Raw genomic sequence first — 15,668 nt, forward strand, 5'->3', positions numbered from 1 at the left:
ACAATCCAAGCAAACAAAAGATACCCCACACAAAAAAAAAAAAAAAAAAAAAAAAAAAAGGTCCAAAAAAAAAAAAAAGAGAAACAAACTGCAATTGCTTTTTTTTTCAGATATTGTAGCATCTGGCGATCAAGGAAATGATGAGAGGACTCTGACCACTAGTTACCATACAAAGGTTCAAGCTCTGCATTTATGAAGTTTTCCTCTTGGCTGAAAAACATTCTTGTCTCCTAAACAAATACACCCGTTCTTCCACAGCTCAGCTATGTACATACATGAGAATGGTGGAAAACATAATAAAGGGAAAAATCTGTTTATGTGCAGTAATACAAAGACTTAATAGTAATGCAAAGATAAGTAACCAAACCCAGGATTCAGAAATTTCCTATGTACACTTAAATGTTTGATTTCCCATACTCCAGGATATTCTTTAACGTATTAGATCTTTGTATGTAAAAAATAAACTATATATGATTGAACTAATATCTCCAAGAAGAAGATTAAAGATGAAATTGAGTGGATTAAAATTAAATTTTAGAGAAGGACTATGGTATCAGGTCTCTATATTTTTCTTTTTTCTTTTTAAAGCATTCTATTCAATAGAATACTTTAAATATAGTTATGTTTCATTTAGTTTATATTCTGAAATATTTATTTAAAATAAAAATACTTTTAAAAAGTGGTTTTCATTTCTTATATATTGAGTAATATCATATTGACGTAACCACAGCACAATAATCAAAGCTGACTTCTGCAGCTGCACACTCAAACCACGACAATTCTCATATCAGCTATTTTATAATTCAGGTGAGCAGGGAAATTCTGTTTTAAATCAGCAATTATGCTATAAGAAATTTAAGATGCCTTGCCTCATAGCCAGTTTTAAAGTTCCGCGTTTTGCAATAAAATACTTTTCTTACTAGTTACTACATGAATCTCTGCCAGTTATCAGGTCCAGAAACTGTCCCTAGAAAAAATATTTTAAAAATCTCTTCAAGAACGAGGCAGAGAAGCAGAAAGACAATGAATTAATATCCTGTAGTTCTCATTCAAGTAAGATATCATGAATGAGGTACATCACACAGATTTACCCACAAGAGGGCAGATTTCTGGTTTCCATACCAGAACTACAGTTTGATACAGTGACAGTAATTCTGTTACAAGTTTACAGAAGTAAATGCTTCTAAAAATATTCCAAAAAATACTAAGAGATCTGGTTGCTGAAACATAGTCTAACACTTAAGTACCTTTGGGGGGTAATATATATATATATATATATATCTATATATATATATATAGATAGATATAGATATATATAGATATATTTTCACACACACATTCACAATATTAAGCATCTTAACAGTAATTCAATCCTAGAAAAAAAATCTGTATTGGAAGTGACCAGCTTACAGTTACTAACACTATAGTGTTACTATCACTGATGCAGCCATGTAAGGTTAAAACAGAAGCCAAAACCACCTGGTATGAACCTGAGTTTAATAACCAAAGTGGCATGGTGGTTGTGGCATGTGGGAGAGGGTGAAGAGAAGGGGCAGAGGGGGAGGAGGCAGTGCTGGTGCTATCAGAAATCCAGAACACTCATTATTAATAACAAAGAAAAAAAAGCCCACGAAAACACATCAACATTTATATAGCCAGGAAATTCACAATATGTACAGAACAGTTTCACTTTCTACACTACTGGCTACAGAAAAAAAAAAAAAGTTTGAAAATACAGATACAGAAATCCCAGAAGCACAATACCAGATGAAATTCAGTGCACTAGTGGAATATGTATGTTTGGTTCACAAAGTGATCAGTTAGCAGAATTGGTGATGCTGATAAAGCAAGTGAAAACTTACAGAGCTTTAGATGAAAATTACCTAGCACAATTTCTATGCCAATATTATCATACTGTGTTCTTCCAAAACTATTCCACTACAAACTACAACCACTGTAAGAAAAGAAACCTTAATGAAAAGTACTGTACTGGGAAAACTTTAAGTTGCTTCTCAACATAAAGCACCCTTCAGAAAAAAATTTTAGAGCAACCAGCTTCTTCCTCTGGCTACAGCAACACTCCCTTCAGTCCTTGTAACACTGACACGGATGTCTCAGCTGCCTACGTGCAAGTAGAGGCAGTGACACCACAGCAAATGGCAAGAGAAAGCCCAGTGAAGATGGTGGAAGCACACACAGCCCAAGAGGCCTGTGGATTCAAGGGAAGATGCCTCCTAATGCAGGAGCACACTCATTTCTGCCAGGGTAAACTAACATAGAGCATAATTGTGCTTCACACCTGTAATAACTCTTCCTGGGGCAGGAGAGAAGGGAATTGACACAACCAGGCCACACATTCACAAAAAAAAAAAAAAAAAAAAAAAAAAAAAAAAAAAGTCAAGAAAGCAGACTAGGCCATGTGCAGAGACCAGATACCTATGGGTAGTACACAGCTTCACTGATCTACACTACATAAACATCTAGCAGGAAATGTTGGCCTTTCTTGCTCCCTTGCAATTACGAAGGCTGAAAACTCATTAGAACACAAGTTTCCTAGAAAGAAGGAATTGGTCCCCAGCAGCATTAGGACCGTTTTTCTCTTAAGGTAATTTCCTTCTTCCAAGCCCAGGAATTTCTCCTTTTTATTAATTTTATTTCACATAAAAACTAAAAAGCACTTATAAACAGTGTTCTGAATTTTAAAATAACATCTCAAATATTTAATTTGGACACTTTCACACAAGGAACTCTTTAAAATTACCCCATATCAAGTCCTCCATACATAAATAAGACATTCAACCACCAAGAAAAGCCTATTCTTTCAGGTCATATAACCTCACCCAAAAAATTGCAGAAAATTCAATTCTATTTACAAAGTGTTGTGGTGATCAATAAGTGTAGTTTATTTCAGCAAAAGAGAAAAATATATATCTCGGAATTACTGATTTTCATGGGAAACACCCAATGCATCAATGGGGCTATGTAAATAACCAAGAATACTGTTCTAGAGGAAAGTATTTCCTGCTAATTTATTGGAGAACTAACAGAAAACAGAATCTATTTAAAGAGCCTTACTGTTAGGCAGCTCAGTTGTCTTCTTAAAACACGGGGATTAATTTTAAGTGAATGGAACAAAAGTCTTGCACCTGGTTCCAAAATAAAATACTACTGGTTCCTTCTCGTTAGAAAAGTGATAGGAGATTTAGTCCTACTGATCGGGTTGCAAAACGTAAACCAAAGAACTTGTATGTTTTTAAAAGCTAACCTGTATGAAATACACATTATTTCTGCAAGTACAATTACACTGATTGCTATTAGACATTAAATACCTCAGTAGGGTAGTTATGTTCACTGGTTCTGCAAAATAAAGCAGCTAAAACTTCTGTCAGGGAGAATCCGATTATTCAGGGAGTTTGTTACTGTTCTTTTTCCAACTTTTTAAGCAATAGTTGTTCTCTCTATGTGGTTCTCCTTTCATCCTTGCACTATTGAGAGCTACTGATTTTTTTTTTTCATCCTGCAGAAGCAAACACAGAATTAAACTGTAAAAACCTGACTTTGCCTGGCAGTAGTCACGACATTAAGCATAGTTGGGAACATCAAACATAAATGGAAAACTTCAAGGTACTTCAGTATTTCATACCTTTATTTCCTATCAGCACTACATATTCCACATGCAACTTCCAACAAAGTACAACTATAATTGTGCTCCTTTTGGTGGGCACAGCCCTTTTGCTTACTCAAGCACACATGAAACAACTGATATTAAAGTTCATTTTGTTGAAAGAAAACAGCTAAGAGATGTGCAGAACAGCAGGAGCAATTAAAATGGTTCGTTACATCAGCTCTGTCAAATGAAGATGCTTTAGGTTGCAAAACACATCTCTGTTAACAGAACAGTTGTAACAGGTATGACACAGGAAGTAGTATTTCGGGTTTTTTTCAACTTTTTTCTTTCATGTCTCATTTATGTTCATTTGTAGTAGTGCTGTTCTTTTCTAAAAGCAGTTTTGTACTGACATTTACTTATATTTTAAAGGCTTTTTGTTCTTTAATTAGGTTGGATATTAACAAGGCTAAAACCCTAGTGAGTAAACACTGAATCAAAACCTACCTAATTCAGGAGTCTTCTCCAATTTTTAACATTGCATTTCTGTCCTTGAATTCTTTCAAGTGATTTACAGCCTTCATAAAACACAACTGGGAAAAAATAAACCTGCTAAAGTAGCAACTTTGCACAAGTCTTCTGGTCACACGATATTTCCCTCCTTCTTGGCTTTGAAGGATAATTACAATACCTCTAGGCTTCTCAAATACACACTAAAAAAACAAATGCCCAGGAAAAACATTTCTTCAGAGATCCACAATGAATGCCAAAGTAAAATTCTATATAAACATACTTTGCGTGTTGCATTTCAAAAGCAGGTCACTGCCTTTTCATTTTGGAATTAATATTGACCTGTGATATGTTACTCCCTTTGTCCTAATACTCACCTTATTGTCTGTTTTTCAACTTAAGTTCCTCACACATATAAAAGAGATGCTGGATAGCACTGCACGTGGTTAAGATGCTTTCCCTGTGGATTGTTGTATTACTTCCCCTCATCCTCTCACTACAGCAATGCAATTCGTCTCTCCGAAGGCTCCATGACAGCCCCCTGTAGCACACCCAGTTTCCTCCACTCACATCAAGTCCATTCTCACACCTCTCAGCTGCTAGATGGAAGAAAGCGCACGCTGCAGCCTCTTCCTCAGCAGGTACATGGTATCTCCTCTACCCAGCAATCAATTTTCACAACCTGAACTGTCTAGAGACTTCCAGCCCCTGTAAAATATAACTGGAATTAGGTGCTTCTTTCCAAAATTATTAGACTGAGGGACTTACAGATAAACAAATGCCATAACAATTAGGCAGATAATGATCAAATAAATCAGTGTTTTTTCCGACTACATGCAGAAACACATTAAGAGCTTTGGTTGTACTGTTCATTTGCAATTATTGGTAATGCAATTATTATTGTAATTTTATAGCATTCACTAGCCAAGAAGCATTCACTACTTACAAGAAGTAGTTTATACTGCTCATGCGACACACAGATAAGATACTTTCCTTTAGAGACAGTATCTCTAAAGGAAAGTATGCTAACATTAAAAAAAAAAAAATTTAACTGTTTAATTAAGATTACTAACACCTTGAAAAGCATATTGCTTGGGAAGACTGAACATGAGAGCAAAAGTAAAATAAATGCAGTGTTAGTGTCTAACAAATAACAGACTTCATATACACAAAAATTTTAATGTCTTGATAATTGATTTTTATTGTTTATATTCTAAATTGAGGATAAGAGAAACTTTTTGGCATATACCATCCAACCTAGCAATCCTTTAAATGTAGAACTCCATGATTTTGTGACTACAAAAGTATGATTCGTGTCAGGAGTCGCTGACTCTTTCCTTCAAGGCATTTTTTAAAAATCACCTTCTTATCCTATTTAACCATTCCTATTAACATGATAAACAAAATTATCAGTAAGTATGTGAAACAATAGCACTAGTCAGGCAAGATATTCTTTTTTTCCCAACTGAACTCACAGTGTGGTCACTAAAGGCTTTTCTTCATACGAACATTATAGTCAGCTGAACTTTTGCAGCATGATGAACTTGAAGACATAGCGCGGGATTACAGCTGCAAAAATCACATATTCAAAGTTATTAATAGGTTCTGAAGCATACAGCACACAATGCCTAGAGGTATCGTGTTGGAATTACTGTTAATCAGCTAAGATGTAATGATGACCAACTCATCATGAACAACTGGGCTGAGATGGTAACAATGATGTATCTCTCAATAGCTATGAAAGATACTACTACACTGAGGTGTGTTCTTTATAGGTCTGGGGTGGATTCATACAGTTACCTAGAAAAGCGCCTATGTCATCCTGAACTTCTGCTGTTGCCAGTTCTCCTATGTCAGCAGCACAAACAGAAGTTTCTTAAGCTCACAAACCATGCTTAAAGGAGGAATGCATTTACCTAAACAGGTGTCTCTTTCACCTAACTGATCACATTCCATGTGTTACCCTTGATAGGCTGCAGATGTTGCAAATCTAAACCAAAGCTACCTAGGAACTGAAGCAATTGTGGTTTTTTTTTTCTTTGTTTGTTTGTTTGTTTTCTTTAAGAGACTTAACTACCTCAAACCAGTTTGGATTTTTTTTTTTTTTTCATACTTAAGGAGTTCACTTAATGTAACTTAATCTTACAGTAAAATAAAAACAACTAAATTCAAACTCCTAATTCTGAAAGATAATGTAAACTCAAATGTTTAATGTAGCTCAATTAAACCACTTAAATACTTCCTGTCAATTTACATTAAAAGCTGTAAGTATGATTTGGTAGACAAGGTCTGAGTAACCACTTTATTTCTAATTATTTGGACAGTCAGTCACACATCTTGAAATAGTTTAGCTGAACACAAACAACACGTCTGCAAACTAACTTCAATTTTGTTTTTTCTAATAAATAGGGAAAGTTTCACATTTAAGTTACACATTGTAAATGTCTGTTACAACTTCTGGTACAAACTTACCAATAAGAATAAAAATTGGTAGAACAAATAAAAGAAAATATTTACTATGACATCTCAAGATTGAAACATTGTCAGTCTAGAGGAAAACAATGTCAAAACCAAGGCATATCACTAGAGACCAAGTAGAAACACTGCAGATCATATGAAGAGATCAGACTGTGCACAATCAATAGCAGATTTTATTTTCACTCCAAAGAGCTAAGCAGAATCATAGTCCACGACACAAAAAGCTAAGGAACTTTCCCACTGAGGAACCATGCTAGAAATTTTCCCTTCATTCGCAGACTATTTTGAAAAACATAGAATACGGCCGTTCTGAGGTGGCTACATTCTCCTCGCGCAGCAATTCCAGAAGGCATAAGGTTGAAGGAGCCATAGCAGGCCAAATATCATAGAATCATTTCAATTGGAAGAGACCCTCAGTATCATCTAGTCCAACCATCTTACAGAACAGTCTATGAAACTAATGTGAATACCAACCAACCAACTTATTCTTCACTACCCTTTCTCCAACATAATATTTTTTTAAAATATCATGTCTTTGTATTCTCGTCTGGGTTTGTTCTGCTTCTTCATGTCTATGTTTTGCCAGCTGCCTTTCCCAATTCCCAAGAATGAGGCTGGGTGACAGAGTTAGAAAGCTGCAGCTCAGTTCCTCAGACAGATGGGCATGCATACATGCATGCACACGTATAGAGTCTGGGGAAGAAGCTGGAGAATGAGTTTAGATACATGCAATCAGTAACTACACCTGGGATTCCACCCTCTTATGGAATAGGCCTTCTGCTGACTCAGAGGACAGCACAAAGACAAAACGAATAACAAAGCAGACAGTCACACTTCTACGAACACAGCTTCTACCTGACTGAAGGCAAAACACATGAACTTCCTGATGTGCCTTTCTTCTGCCTCGACAACTTATAATTTTCTTTGTGTCCATGATTTATGTATTAATCCCATTCTTCCACAAAACATGTAATGCCCATGAAGATATTTTTATAGAGCTCTTCTTTTCAGTATGCAACACAAAGAACAGCAGAAAACAAGTCACTTTAAATTTGACATGACGAAAGATTACCAGCAAGATAACACTGGAAGTACCCTACACTGCACTGAAAAATGCCTTTCAGTACCAATGAGGTAGATAGTCCATAACAAGTTACCAAAGACACTGCATATACTCATTTTCTCTCTTCTCCCCCGCCCTTTGAGGGAAAAGGAAGGAACAGAGGACTACTTCTGTGCTCATGCATATCTCAATATTTTTCTCCCAAAAATCACTGATGGTTGAGGTAGAACGTGAGCTCTGGAGATTATCTTGTCCAATCCCCTGCTCAAGCAGGGACACCAAGATCAGGTTGCTCAGAAAGTAGGGGGGGAAGGGTGCAAAAAGAGGAGGAGATAACAGAAAAAAACCCAAACCACAAAAATATCCCAACAATGTTCTCCAACTGACTACAAATGTTTTTTTTCTTTAGCAGTAATCTTTATTATACCTGGCATATAACTACCTGACTTGCTCTTCAACAAAATAAATCCAAACACAATTCAACCATTCAGACAACATATTTTATTAAACTAAGAAAAGTATTTCCCAAAATCTGAGGCTCCCTATTCCAAATATAAAAGTGTAAACAATCCATTGAGCAACATTTGTTAATCACATTAACAAAATTAATATTTTCAACAATGGCAGAACACTAACTTTTTTTCAACTCCTCTAAAAGCAAGCATTTTCTCCATTTTCATTTTAAAGCAAAGTAGCGAGACTCAGAGTACGAAGACCCCAAGGAAAGTTGCATCTAACATTTATAATCTTGACATTGACAGCAACAAAGCAAAAACTTTCCCTGAAGTTCACCACATAAACCTATTTAGACCAAGCTACAATTAATACATAACCACCAATCAAGAGTACATACACTTTAAAAAGTCATCACAAGGTAAAAGAGCACCTGTAATCCAGAAATTGCACTTAATTCTGCAAAGAGTTAAGTCTACAATTAAGTTTACTTGTTTCCCAAAGCTATTCCATTTTGTAGACTTTACTTTTGGCTTGTAATCCTAGTTCTGTGTTATGTTGATGGAAGGCAGAAACTAAGTTATTCCTTGAATAGAGTTGACATGTAGACTGAATAGTTGTACTGAAAAAACAAACAAACAAAAAAATCCCTTTTACTGCAAGTGAGAGGAACAACGAACAAAAAACCAAACCAAATACAAACCACCAGCGGCTTTTTAAATGCATCTTGCAAAAAGAAATGGGTAACTCAACATCTCTAACTGGAAAAGCATTTTTAAACAAAATTAGAAATATCCACAATGATGAAGGCATTTTTTTTCCCCCTATGTGGTTAATGGATGCAACAAAGTCTTCACTATTCTATTCACAGATTCATGAAACTGGAAGAGATTCAGCTTCCAGTTCCAGTACTTGATCGGAGCCAAAGGCTTCCTATTCTCGCTTTCAAAAATACGAGAACCTTCAGTCAAATAATGTCTCTGCAACCACATGAAGTGGATGAACTTGAAGCACTGGATCCAAAGACCTAACACTACCCCAATTAGACTGTAGCTATAGTTTAGTACAACCACCACAGTTATTCAGGATGAAAAGCAGGTATGTTCATTCCTTAAGAAAAGATCTCCAGCCAGCAAAGCCAGGCCCTTTGTAATTGCAGGAAAAAAAGTATTAAAATAGTTGTGTACGATCCTAAATTTCCAGTCTGCATTACTATAGTTTGGACATAAACCTTCAATTCTGTTTTGTTGAACTTTATTACATCTGCAGAGTTTTATTAATAATAAACTACCCTGAACAGTATATAATGCACTACAAAGCTGAGCCTTAAACATAACAGTACCATTACAAGATGTTATCAATCACTATCTAATCAAAGCTAACTGCTTCATCTGCTATTTCCATTGTACTTGCCTCCCATTTATTTTCTTTTGGGGAACATGCAATATAGTTTGCAAACATGCAATTATAATAAAAAGGGTAAAAGCTTAACTACAATGCCCACAACTTTGCTATGATTGGTAAGAGAAACTAAGAGCTCCAATAAGATTGAACGATTTCCAATAAGGTGCACTTTCAGAGAAAGATGAAAATCTACCTGTCCCTAAGATTTCTCCTTTACCAAATCCTTCTCTCAGATCACTAAATACAATGTCTTTGATTTGCTGAAGTAACCATTATTAACACTGAGCATACAGACTCCCAAAGCAAAAGGTTTGATTCACAAGCCTTGAAGGAACAGAACATTTTGGCCAATTGCTCAATTCTTCCAAAGTAACTTTTACTGCATCTGATGGGCCTGAATTTTGTTTTGCTGGTTTCAAAGCAATGATCGCAACTATTGCAACTGTTTTAGAAACATATATAGCTGCTTGTAATGACTATCTGACTGCTCTTTACTGACTTCCTTCATTTCAATTCAATTCAGTCATCCAGCAGGACTTTGCAACTCTGTACCTTGACCCAAGGGAAATAATTGTTATCTGTCACACAGAACTTGACAGTACATCATCCAAAGCTTGAATGACGCTGAAAAATACACCCTAGTTCAAAAAACAAACCAACCACGAAAAACCCCAACACACAGCAACCCTCCCCCCTCAAAAAACCCCAACACCACCCTCCCCCCCCCCCAAACAAAACAAAAGCAACACAAACCAACACACAAACACACAAAAAAAACCCAACCAACAAAACAAAACAAAAACCAAAACACAACACCACCACAAAAACAACATCTTAAGATATTCCTAGAAATGCCTTTACTAGACCTCAGTTCCTTTTGGAAGAAAGTCCTCTGGGATCACTCCACACCACAAATTTTAAAACTAGATGGAAAAAGGACTGGAATTGCCCTAGCTCTTGAGTTGATTCCAAGGTCTCAGTTCAGCAGATAACTCTGGTATCCAGCCTCCACAAACCATCCAGAATGTCTAACACAAGTGCTATTGTGCTATTTCGATGTCCAGGACAGGTAATCTTTTGAAAGCCATAGGCAATCACTCCAATAAGATTTCCATTATGTTTGTCTACCTCTTTTGAAGAAAATTTAGTAAGAAATAACTTACTGTTTATTAATACATAATGAACACAAAGGCTTTCTAATATCAAAGGAAAGCTGAATTCCACTGCATATCATACAACAATAAATTCTAGCTGGAAACCAATTTGAGACAATAACTTGAAGAAACTGGAAAGGTTCACACTGCCAGTATCTAAAGTGACAATGTCCTCTGTAGTAATTGAGGGAATAGCTTTACTTTGAAAAGCATGTAGGAGACCTTGCTTTTCTTTTTTTCCCAAATTAAGAATGACTATACTTACTATATCAGCAAGCACAAAAATTAGAGAGTAGAGTCACTTAGAAAGCAGAATTTTTATCAAATGTTAAGCTCCAATTAAATATAATGAAACTCAAGATACATTTCAACAGCTCAACAGCCATGTTTTTTCAACATTGTTAATGAAAAACACTCAGCAACTTTTCTTGGTTTTCATGAGTTATCAGTACCACCTTTTACAACTATGTGTTTTCCTTCTAGAATAAATACCTCAACGATGAAATTGGGCATAAATCTAAACCCAGTTTCTTATCATATTTACTCTTTAGAATGAAGTATCAATGTAGACTGCATACATAAGAAAGGTAGGACATGGCCTTTAAGCTCAAAGCGCTCTTTCTTTTTGCTCTGTGGCAGAAAGCTGTCATCACAATTCCCACTAGTACACCTAAGAACTTTAAACTGCCCCTAGTAACTTACTTTTCCTTCCCAAGGAAAAATCAGAGGAGTGAATAAGATACTTTTTAGTAAAACACATGAAGGGATATATTTTAAACAAATCAAGACATTACATAAAGCTTCCTATATACACTAATGCAAAAGCCTTAAAATTACAATAAAGTACCTAGGCAATAAATTGCCACTTCTGAAATATAAGTGGGACAAGAAGCAGATTTCACATTTCCTGGCAGTAAAATATAAGTGAAAGATAAGTTACTTAAGTCAGGAAGTAATGCTATAAACAAATTTTGCAATAGATAGCTGGCATTTACCAGCTGTGGTGATTTGCACAACGTGAGTACTTTTTTCTGTCTTAAGAGAATTATGTATGGAAAAAAAAAAGAATCCTATAATGTTTAAGGTTGGAAAGGACCCCTTGAGGCCATCTAGTCTAACGTTCCTGTTCAGAGCAGGGTCAGCTACAGCAGGTTGCTCAGGGCTGTGTCCTGTCAGGTTTTGAGTAAATCAAGGGATAGAGACTCCACAACCTCCTATATTCCAATGTCTGTCCACCTTTAAGCCAAACAAGTTTTCCTCTAAATAGATTTTTCTTGTATTTCAGTTTGTGTCTGCGCATGGTCTCTTGTCCTGCCACTGGACACCACTAAGAAGAGTCTGGCTCCATCATGTCTCTTAGCAACATATTGATAACATTGCCCTGAACCTTCTTTGCCTGAGGCTGAGCAGTCACACCTCTCACAGCCTCTCCTCAAACACCAGATGCTTCAATCCCTTAACTATCTTCATGGCCCTTCACTAGACTCATTTCAGTATGACCCTGTCTTTCTCATGCTGGGGAGCCCAGAACTGAACACAGCACTCCAAATGGGTATCACCACTGAAAAGCAAAAGAAACAGCTCCTGTGACCTTCTTACAATGCTCTTCTTAATGAAGCACAGGATGCTGTTTGCCCTTATTTGCTGCAGGCAATATCACTGGCTTATGTTCAACCCTATCCATCAAGACCTCCAGGCCCTTTTCTGCCAGCCTGCTTCTCAGCTGATTGGTCCTCAGCCTGTACTGTTGTATGGGGCTATTCACTCCCAGGTGCAGAACTCCACACCTCCCTTTGCTTACCTGATTCATGTTTCTGTCTGCCCAGTTCTCCAGCATGTTGAGGTCTCTCTGCATAGAACCACACTGATTTGGTGTATCAACTGCTCCTCGTCATCTTGTCTGCAAACTAGTTGAGAGTGCACTGTGTCCCATCATATGAGGATGCTAAACAGCACTAGCCTCATGTGGCAGAATGCAAACCCCCCCCTTTCTCACCAACCCTCCTTCATCATGGAAGGAGTAGACACATCTATCTCCCTCTCTCTCTGCTACTTGAGGCTGACAGCTTCTTTTGTTTGGCCCCAGAGCACCCTGGTCAGGGCCATTAGGAGAAGGGATTGCCGAGGCGCCAGGGAGCCGCTGGGCGCCTGTGGCCAGTGTGGGGGATGTTTGGAGGCTTCAGGGGCACCCCACAGCCAGTGTGTGGGTACAGAGAAGCTTCTGGAATGCCCACAGCCAGATCTGATCAGGCTATAAAAAACGGGACTCTCGTCGAGACTCTGCCCACTGTTGCGGGTCTCTCAGAGCACGAGCAAGATGCTGCCGTCAAGAGCCCCCCTCCCCGGGATGGAGACTCCACTTGCCCTGCCATCTTCTCCAAGCAGGATTGCGAGTGTATTTATACTTTGCATGTACATATGCACGTGTAACTTTCCGTGCTCAATATGAGCACATGTAAAATTAATACTCGCATAATTGCGGGTGTATTTTCCTCCCGTGCTTCCACATAAGTATGTGTAACTTTCCGTGCACATTTGCAAGCATACTTTTCGTGCTAAATACAATCACATGTATAAATTATTTCCTCACACAATTGCGAGTGTATTTTCCTCCTGTGCTTCCACATAAGCACGTGTAATATTCTGTGCACAACTGCATGTGTATTAACCCTCCCAGGATTGCGAGTGTATTATAAATTTACCCTCGCAGAATCGCGAGTGTACTCTTTCCGTACTCACTACGAGTACATATATCTCTTTAAAATAGTCCCACACCATGTGCAGGCAAGTGTGTACTCCTCCCAGACTCAGAGATGGCTCCAGCATTGTTTTGGTGGAGCCATGTGCATGCATTCGCTGGACCGCCTGTTGTATTAGTTGCTGCCCCTTTATAATTTTCCTCAACTGATATCCAAACCTGTATTTAAGTCACTTTCGGAGTACTAAAGCCCTGTTTCTCAGCGGTTTAATAAAGGTTGTTTTGGACCCTGTTGTCCTTTAAACTAACCTCACGGTGCCTCCATGACACCCCAGCATCAGCCCCTGGAGAACACCACTGATAACTGGCTTCTTGTAGCACTTTATGCCATTATTCACAATGCTTCAAACCCAGCAGTTCAGACAGTTTTATATCCACCTCACAGTTCGCTTATCTAGCCTATACTTTACTGATTTGTCTACCAAGGACACTATACGACACAGCATTGAAAGCCTTACTAAAGTAAAAGATTAACATACCCTCATCCACGTTGCTAACCATGTAATCACGGAAGGTATGTAACAGGACTTATTAAGCATGATCCTTCCCTCCATAAACATATGCTAACTTCTCCTAATCACCTTCCCGTCCTTCATGTGTTCGGAAGTAGTTTGCAGCATTAATTGCTGCATCACCTTCTCAGGGATGGAAGTGAAGTTGACTGGCCCCTAGTTTTTCAGATTCCTTCCTCTTGTCCTTCTTGAAGATATGGGTGACACCTGTGTTAAGTGCTCTGGTGCTTCCCTCAGTCGCAATGACCTTTCAAAGATTACTGAGAGCGGTCTCACAATGACATTGGCCAGCTCCCTCAACACTCATGGATGCATCTCAACAGGTCCCATGGATTTCTGCATATTCAGTTTGTTTAAATGTTCTCTAGCATGATCCTCCACTACCACAGTAAAGTCTTCATTGCTTCGGACTTTCCCACTGGCCTCAGTACCTGGGATTCCTGTAGTCCAGTCTTACCAGTTAAGATCAAAGCAAAAGAAAACCATGAGAACTTCACCCTTTCTAATGTTCTTTGACATCAAGGCCCTAGCCCCATTCAGCACTATGTCATCATTTTCCACTATCTTCCTTTTGCTGCTGGTGTACCTGTAGAAATCCTTTTTGCTCACCACATTTTCACAGCATGGACCTCCAGAAAGAGTGTGGCTTCTCGAACCCTATCCCTGCATGCTTAGACAGCCCTGCATGCTCCTGGGTCACCTGATCTTGCTTATGCTTCTTCTGCATTTTTGTTGCGTCAGTAGCATCTTGGTCCTCCATGCATACCTCCTGCTACCTTTGATTAACTTCTTGCACGTTAGGATGGACCATTTTTGAGCTGGGAGAAGGTGATCCTTGAAAAAAACCAACCAGCTTTCTGGGATTCCTCTTCTCTCCAGGGCTGTATTCCCAAAGATTCTTCTAAGCAAATCTCTGAACAGGCCAAAGCCTGCTTTTCTTTAGTCCACAGTTATGATCCTGCTATTTGCTTTGCCCCCTCCTCTTGGGATCCTGAAGTCTACCACTTCATATTGCTGCAGCCAAGGCTGCCCTAGCCTGTATCCCCAACCAGTTCTTTCTTGTTTGTACGGAAGAGGTCCAGCACAGCCTCCCTTGCCAGGGAGTCTGTCACCAGTGTCAGAAGGTCGCTGTCAATAAACTTTAGAAACCTCCTCAATTACTTGTACCCTACTGTGGTGTCACTCCAGTAAATACCATAGTGGTTAAAGTTCTCTGTGAAGACCGGGGCCTGCAAATGGGAAGATTCATCCAGTTGTCTAAACAAGGCTTCAGATGGTACTTTTTCCTGACTTTTTAAATCCAGCAACTATGTAAATACGAAAAGTACTACTGCAGATCGTGCTTTTGAGTGTATAACTTAAAATACATTTCAAATTGTGTCTAGAATGACCTGTAAGAGACTTCATAATAGAAAATGGTGATGGAGAGGTAGGCAGTGAAATTAAATCCTCAATTCCATAATAATATAAAATATCTAAATATACTTAGCCTTAGTGTTCTATACAGAAATATCAGGAAATTAAAACATCTCCAGGTATGGAAGAACTGACTATCACATGACAGATTACTAACTAAATTTTGTACCACACTGTAAGTCAGTTTCCCACTTCTTAGCACATTTTATTGCCAAATACAGGAGCCTATCCAAAATATAGGAGTGCTTTGAATAGTGTGACTAATGACAAGCATTTGGTGGCATTTCATCTAACAGTTCTGAAAGGACTGAAG

The 15,668-nt window shown here is 38.0% G+C and overlaps 1 protein-coding gene across 8 annotated transcripts in view; it reads right to left on the reverse strand.

Moving 5' to 3' along the window:
• Window positions 1–15,668, reverse strand: part of NIPBL (NIPBL cohesin loading factor) — a 161,781-nt gene that overhangs the window by 96,643 nt on the left and 49,470 nt on the right. The window contains exon 1 of one of the 8 annotated variants that reach the window (XM_071802484.1): window positions 3,330–3,447. The exons of the other annotated variants lie outside the window; for them this stretch is intronic. The gene's annotated coding sequence lies outside the window, so the exon portion shown is untranslated. Of the gene's footprint in view, window positions 1–3,329; window positions 3,448–15,668 lie in introns of those variants that run through there. 8 annotated transcript variants of the gene reach the window in all.

The sequence above is a fragment of the Patagioenas fasciata genome, chromosome Z (genome assembly GCF_037038585.1).
Source record: "Patagioenas fasciata isolate bPatFas1 chromosome Z, bPatFas1.hap1, whole genome shotgun sequence".
NCBI classification, from domain to species: Eukaryota; Metazoa; Chordata; class Aves; order Columbiformes; family Columbidae; genus Patagioenas; species Patagioenas fasciata.